Source organism: Mesoplodon mirus (assembly GCF_964341445.2).
Source record: "Mesoplodon mirus genome assembly, chromosome: 3".
Taxonomy (NCBI): domain Eukaryota; kingdom Metazoa; phylum Chordata; class Mammalia; order Artiodactyla; family Ziphiidae; genus Mesoplodon; species Mesoplodon mirus.
The window spans coordinates 27,556,714-27,564,027 of NC_138978.1; positions in this window are offsets into that span (position 1 = coordinate 27,556,714).

Genomic DNA, 7,314 nt, shown 5'->3' on the forward strand with positions numbered 1-7,314 from the left:
TGGGAATTTAATCTATGAGATGTATGAGTTAATTGAATATGAATCAATGAACAAGTAAATGTGATCTTGCTTTTATATAAAAATTACTAAGTTCATAAGTAAAATGTCAAGATATATAAGTTGAAAGTGAAAGCTAAAGAAAGAGCTAGGGTCTAAGGTCTATAACTTTAATAAACTGAATAGTGATGGAAATGTAATTGTAATTATTTCACACTAGCTGAATCCTAATATCTGAATGGCTTACAAAAAGAATAGAAAATATGTGTTAATTAATAGACACGTGTTCCTCACTGCCAGAGCATTTACACTGTACACAGGTCCAGGTGGGAGAATGCAGTGTGCACTCCAGGTGAATCTCCACTGTTCTCCCATAGGGATTAGGCTTTTGCTTGATTCTTTTCCATACACTTTCCTTGTTTCTGCCAGACACCTGGGGGCACTCCCAACCCGGGTCCAATTCAGATGGACTCTAGCATTTTAACCTATCCCTGTACTTGTTATTTACCCTGTAGCATGTGTTCATTGTGGTATAGAAGGAAAACCTCCTTCACACCCTACACTGTATACATCAATGTACACAAACCTACTCCCTGATTATTCATGCAGGGTTAAATAATTGGGTAATATTTTAATGACAAAAAGTAGGAAATAATAATTTCTTATTGATTTCAGTTTTTCAATGCTTTATTTGAGGCAGAAATCCTTGAAAGGTTATCATTTAGGTGTTTAACAGTGTTTTTGAGATATTTGGGTTAATTGGTTGGGAGTTTGGATGAGTTGGGAAACCAGCTCCAAAGTATCACTTTCCTACACATCTTCAGGAACAGATTCCGTTCGTGTGAGGAGAAATGCCGCACTTCCCTTCTGGGCAGATAGCCCTTCTCGAAGAGAGGATGCAGCCTTCACTTCTCTGTTGTCACTGGAACACTTTAATTTCTCATTTGTTTTTCATCTTTACACGTAGAGACACCTGGGGAATCTCGAGGGAGGAGGATTGATTAGCCAGGAGGTGTCTTCCATTCCTGGGTCCTTGGCCGAGTCACCATGTTTATACCATGAGAACCTCACCTACTGCTCCAACAAGATGTCAATGGATGTCATTACAGACACTGAGAAATGATTCAGCTCTCCCTGCACAAAGGATAGGCTTTGGGGCAGCTTTCTAAAGGCCAAGTTTCAGTTCCTAGAATGTAAATATGTGTCAGAGCCGGTGTGGGTATGTGTTGTCATCATCTCTTTTAACCCTTGAGTTTTACAGTGTTACAGTTTACAGAGTTTTACCCCTTGAGGGTCAGAGGAGGAAGTGAGGTCTCCCAGGGCACCCCATTAAAGAGTGTCGGCCCCCAGACAGGCCAGTGCTTGTTTTTCCTCACTGCCTGCATTGTTTCTTACATTGATTAGAAGGCTTCTGTTCCCCTAGGCACCATTCTGTGGAGCTTCACACACAGAATGGGCTGTACGGTTGACATTTGTCAAATGAGGAAACTGAACACAGACTTGGTAAGTAACTTGCCCAAGGATCCTCACCTGGTTCTGATGATGCCAAAGCCTCTATTTTTTCCAATGTCCAGGTCTACTCACAACTAGTTATTTAGGGCACGTGGTTAAATTACCAAGAAGTGACCAACATAATGATGAATGGAGAAGGGCTCAACACTCCAGTTGACAAAAGAGGCTCTGAGGTCCTTCATATCCAGAGGGTTAATGCAGGGAACTTGCTTTTAGACTTTTCTCCACTGTAGTAAAATGACTCAGTGAGTTTTCACTCAGACCTTGGGTGAACTGTGCTGAGAACTTGTTCTTCTGGGGAGTATGAACCATTTTCAAGTTTATTTATGAGGCTGAGATGCTGACAAGATTTGCCACCCTCTATCTGGGAGCCATAACCAAGGACAGTGGGTTTGATAGGGTCTCGGTGTGAATGTGGAGACCCTGAATATTGAGCAGCCCAGACGCCAGCTTCCTTTGCCTCTGAGGAGATGCCGTTCTCTACCCTGAACTGAGACACAGTGGTCCGTCTTGAACATTTTCCTTGCCTACCTCTGGAAAAGTCTACAACTATGAACTGGGGGAAATTGTTTCTGGCTCAAGAAAACTCTCAATCCCCAGCTCTGGAAAATTCAATTCTTAGGCCTGAGAAAACTTCCATCCATGGCTCTGGAAAACCCTCCATCCTTGGATCTGGAAAACACTGGTCCTGACCCTAGAAATCACTCCATTGCTGCCTCTGGAAAACACTTCATCCTAAGCTGTAGGGAACACTCCCTTCATGACTGAAAACTACCCTGCCCAGGGCTCTGGAAAACACAATATCCAAAAATCTAGAAAATCTTTTCATCACAAGATCTGAAGAACCAACTGCCCTTGGCAGTGGAGAATCCTCCACCCCTAAATCTGGAGGGCTTTCAGCTCTAAGTCTGGAGGTGTCTGAGTGGGGTGCTGGTAAATTTAACAGTGGGCTTTTGCTGGGGGAGGGGAACTACTGATCGGTAGTGTTTGCCGATTTCCGTGGCACTTGGAATACTCCCATCATGGCTGACTTCGAGCTATCAATCTGACATCGCTGAAAGGGGATTTGGGAAGGGATGCTACAAGCACCTTTTTGTTTTTTTGCGGTACGCGGGCCTCTCACTGTTGTGGCCTCTCCCGTTGTGAAGCACAGGCTCCGGACGCGCAGGCTCAGCGGCCATGGCTCACGGGCCCAGCCGCTCCACGGCATGTGGGATCTTCCCGGACCGGGGCACGAACCCGTGTCCCCTGCATCGTCAGGCTGACTCTCAACCATTGCGCCACCAGGGAAGCCCGCTACAAGCGCCTCTTACCATCACCGGTAAGAACCGGCTGCCTCATCCTATACCATTCTAGCCCCCGTGGGTGGGGGACCATAACCGTGGGGTGTGGAGGACTCTGAGCCGCAAAGTGATGACTCAGTCTGGAGTAATCACAGCTCAGGGGTCTGAAGGACTCCCAGGCACTGGGTATGGAGGATTCCAAGGCATGAATGTAGCTAGCCCCTTGTCACTTATTTATGGCGTCCCTCTGTTAGGGAATCATTGACCAAAACTGCCCACCAGGCAGGATGATAACCACTTGCTTGAGTTGTCTCACAACAGGGGGTCCCGAGAAAGAACGCAGAGCTGCCGCTGAAAACAAACTGGGAGAATTCGGGAGAGGCCAAAAGGAGGAGGACGGAGACATATGTCCTGCCCTAACCTCCCAGAAGCCCTCTCGCTGGAATCCCCATCTTGGCTGAGAGATGCATGCACCACCAGGAAGGACCCTGAGTCAGACCAAATATGGGCCAAGCAAGATGACTGGCCAGGGCTTCCCTGGTGGCGCAGTGGTTGGGAGTCCGCCTGCCGATGCAGAGGATACGGGTTCATGCCCCGGTCCGGGAAGATCCCACATGCCGCGGAGTGGCTGGGCCCATGAGCCATAGCCGCTGAGCCTGCGCATCCGGAGCCTGTGCTCCTCAACGGGAGAGGCCACAACAGTGAGAGGCCCGCGTACCGCAAAAAAAAAAAAAAAGATGACTGGCCAGAGCCAACCCGGAAACTAACCCCATCACCATAAAACCTGAGACAGTGGGCCACGTGGCAGAGCAGTCCCCTGGGTTCCCTCACCCTACTGCTCTCCGCCCAGGCGCCCCTTTCCAATAAAGCCTTTTATTTTGTCAGTACATGTGTCTCCTCGGACAGTTCATTTCCGAGTGTTAGACAAGAGGCCACTCTCGGGCCCTGGAAGTGGTTCCCCTTCCAGCAACACCTCTCTAAACCAATCATTTCAACTCAAAGATTTAAGGGGACATGACAAGCAAGAATGTTCTGAAAAGCTGACATTCCTAATGTCCTGATATGTCCTGCCTGCCATTAATGTACATATTGGAGGCATTTCCTCCCATCTGCGAGGCCTGGACTTCGATCACCTGGAAGGTGAGACCCATTTCAGGCTGCCGCATGGATGGAAATGGTATTTATTACAGGCACACGGCCCCATCTGTGTGAGCAGAGAGGTCCAGGTGGGAGAACATGGGATGGTGAGTTTGGGTGGGCTACCAGGGTGAATTTGGAGGTCCTGAGACGTTGCACAGACCAGTAACAGGCTCAGTGTATATCGGGCTTGAAAGGTGGGGGAGTGGTGGACCTGACTAAAATGGAGGCATCTGTATCAAAGACAAATTCACATCTACCAATCGCACAGCGCCTGGAGGGCTGGCCAGAGACATTGCCCAGTTCAGCGGAGCAAAGACCTGCCCTTGGATCTAGTGGAGATACCCACTTCATGCTGAGCACAGTGCAATTCCATCATACCTGGCCCAGAAGACACCCTGCCTGGGGACTGTGAAACCCCACCCTAGCTCTGAACAGCACCCATCATGAGCTCTAGAAAATGCTCAGTCTGTGGTTCTAGAAAGGTCCTGCCCTGTCTCCAGAACACTACCTTACTTCAGAAGGAGCTCTTCACCAACCCTGACCCCAGAGGACTCCCCACCCCTGGTTCTGAGGAAGGCCCGAGGGATGCTTCATCCCTGCCTCCAGAGAACATTTGGTTTCTGACTTTGGAAGGCTCATTCTGACAAATGCAGGAAAAAGCGCTTTGTAAAACTAAAAAGCTCTGCCTGGCATGCGGCAGATGCTCAATAAACGTGTGTGGAATGAAGGAGTGGTCCTTGGAGATCTTTGCAAACAGCAGTGCACAGCACGATCTTCAGATATTATTCTTAATGTGACTAAATAAAGCAGTTATCGGAGGTATTATGGGAAACTCCATATTTCTCCCTAGAGAGCTCTTTTTCATGTGAGTTCCCACTAGATGGGGAGCGTAGGGCCTGGCTCACAGTGGGCATCAATAAACATCTGAGAGATGAATGGACACATGGATGGATAAATGAGGGCTGTATGGGTGGATGAATCGCTGTGTGGATAATGAGTGAATGGAAAGATGGATGGAATGGCTGACACATTTGCTTACTCAACAGCCACCTTCCTCTCCCCCTGCCTTCTTCCTTGCTAAATGAATCCCAACTTTATTCAAGTCTCTAGCAGCTTAGGAGGACACTGGGACCCCAGGCAGCACATCTTGTTTAGTTCAAGGCCATCATGATGATACGTTTTCCCTTGCCAGAGAGTTGTTCAGAAATAGCCATGTGATACAATTCTGACCCAGGAGACGCAAGGGGAAGTCTACCGGGGATCCCACAGGAGAGTTTTCCTCATTAAAGGGACACAATGAGGAGATGTTCTCTCTCTGGCCTTTGAACACTGACGTGTGAGGACAAGATGCTGAGAGATGATGCAGCCATGAGGAGATCTGGCAGCCTGAGGTGATAAGATGGAGGACAAAAGCCTGACATTCTGAATACCACGGAGCAAAACTATAGACAGAGCCTGGGTCCTTGAAGCTTCTCGCTGGAGCACTGAATTAGCCCATGAGTGTGTGGTGGTAGACGGGGGTGGTAGACGGATGGATGGGTGGGTGGATGGATGAACTGAGAGTGGATGGACATGTAGACGGATGGATGGATAGGTGTATTGGTTGATGAATCAGCAGGTGGATGGAAAATATTCATGGGAATGGGGATACACGAGCGGATGGATGGATGGATGGATGGATGGATGGATATTTATGTATATTAAAATATAAAGGACCATCAGTAGTATTCTTGTCTCCCTCTAAAGAGCACTCATTCCAAGGCAGTCAAGATCACAACTGGCTGAAAAGAACCAAGCGTTTCCAACCTTTCCTCCAGGCCCTCGTGACTGCTCCCTACTTCATGTGCCCTGGGCCCACCTGTCAGGGCCAACACTCACCTTCAGTATCAGTCACTTGGCTGGACAGGCTTTTCCCCACCTGGCCCTTTTGTGCAAGGCCTTACCCCACTGGAGAAATGTTTGGTCTGTTAAGAACCTCAGGTGAGTTTGGAAGGCAGCCTGACAGAGTGGGCTCAGATACTCCTGGGTCCAAATGCTGGCCCCATGGTTTATGAGCTATATGTCCACAGACCAGCCTCCTAATCACCCACCCCCCAAGCGTCAGCCTTCTCATCTATGAAATGGGAATAACAGTGCCACCTCAAGGCTGTGATGCAGAGCTGAGATAATGTATGAAAGCGCCCAGCACCATACATAGCCCCCAACAAATCCTCAACAAATGCTGAGCTTTCCTGGTTCTTTTAGCCAGCTCAGCCTCAGCTGGACGCACATGGATCGTGGATGCCAAGGAGCCCCAGACAGGAAGAGCAGCCTCTGCCCCTCCATCCGTCCTGCTGTGCAAAGCTGTTTTGAGGCATTGCTCCTTAGAGCCAGCACAGGGGTTACGGAAGGACCAGAGGAAACTGAACAAACCAAGATTGCTTCCTCCTTTCTCGTGCCACAGGATCTGGCCGGATGTGTCAGTGGCCAGGAGCCACTGGAGCTTGCAGATTCAGAGCTGCAGAGTGATCGGCTGGCTCAGCAGACTGGAGTGAGGCCAGTGCTGGGCCGCAACATCCCATCCTGCCGTTTCTGGTGCCCTCCTGGACTGACAGGTCAACCCAGCAGAGCCAATGTTCCCTCACCCCTGTACCTTTGCACAGGCTGTTCCCTCTGGTTAATGTCAAGTACTCCAAGAAACCTTTTCTGGTTCCGCCCCAGGTCAAAACACACCCAGGACCCTGAAATTCTGCATTTACTGAAGGTGTCTCACTGTCTTTCCCCATCTGTCTCCCCCACTAGACTAGGGGTTCCTTGAATTTAGAGATGATAGCTCATGGATAGCTGCATCACACCAGTGTGTGAAACAGTGCCTGACCTGTCATCAGCTCGTCCGTTATTCCATTTCTTTCTTTCTTCTTTTTTTATAATTTATTTATTTATTTTTGGCTGCATTGGGTCTTCGTTGCTGTGCACGGGTTTTCTCTAGTTGCGGCGAGTGGGAGCTATTCTTTGTTGCGGTGCGCGGGCTTCTCATTGCGGTGGCTTCTCTTGTTGCGGAGCACGGGCTCTAGGCACACGGGCTTCGGTAGTTGCAGCACACAGGCTCAGTAGTTGTGGAGCACGGGCTTAGTTGCTCCACAGCATGTGGGATCTTCCCAGACCAGGGCTCAAACCCATGTCCCCTGCATTGGCAAGTGGATTCTTAACCACTGCACCACCAGAAAAGCCCCATTCTTCCATTTGTGAATGTTTATTCTCAGGCATCCAAGTGGTCCTCTCTCTTGCAGGCATGTGACCATGCAGTGATAATGCCAGTACCTCAGCTTACCCTTGGTCCTGTACACTTTTCAAAGCACTTGAACTCTCTCCTCTCACTAGTACAAAGTACTCAGTCAAACAG